General features: G+C 58.0%; 1 protein-coding gene across 1 annotated transcript in view; it reads right to left on the bottom strand.

Moving 5' to 3' along the window:
* Positions 1–331, bottom strand: part of ETH_00036875 (40S ribosomal protein S13, putative) — a gene marked incomplete at both ends in the record, with an annotated part of 1,145 nt that overhangs the window by 437 nt on the left and 377 nt on the right. The gene's annotated exons all lie outside the window — the stretch shown is intronic.

Below are 331 nucleotides of genomic sequence, written 5' to 3'. Positions count from 1 at the left end.
TGCTGCTGCTGCTGCTGCCGCTGCAGCAGCAGCAAGTTGTGTTGTATCGACACGAGGGTGCTGCTTGTCCAGTCGGCTGCAGCTGAACAGCAGCGAAATAGGCCGAAGACCTTTTGTTTTGCGAGCAGCAGATGCAGAGCGCCGACACACACGGAACCCCTAACACTGCTAACTCAATTGCTGCTGCTGCTGCTGCTGCTGCTGCTGCTGCAGCAGTGCAGCAAGGGTACATACACCCGAACAGAAGACCCACGCGAATGCAACAGCTCTACACCCCCAGCAGGGAGAGCCACAAGCCCGAGCAGCAGCAGCAGCAAGACCATCTACACAG

Source organism: Eimeria tenella, genomic scaffold (assembly GCF_000499545.2).
Source record: "Eimeria tenella Houghton genomic scaffold, Eth_scaff1764, whole genome shotgun sequence".
In the NCBI taxonomy this organism is placed as follows: Eukaryota; Apicomplexa; class Conoidasida; order Eucoccidiorida; family Eimeriidae; genus Eimeria; species Eimeria tenella.
This window is presented reverse-complemented; position numbering and strand designations above follow the sequence as displayed.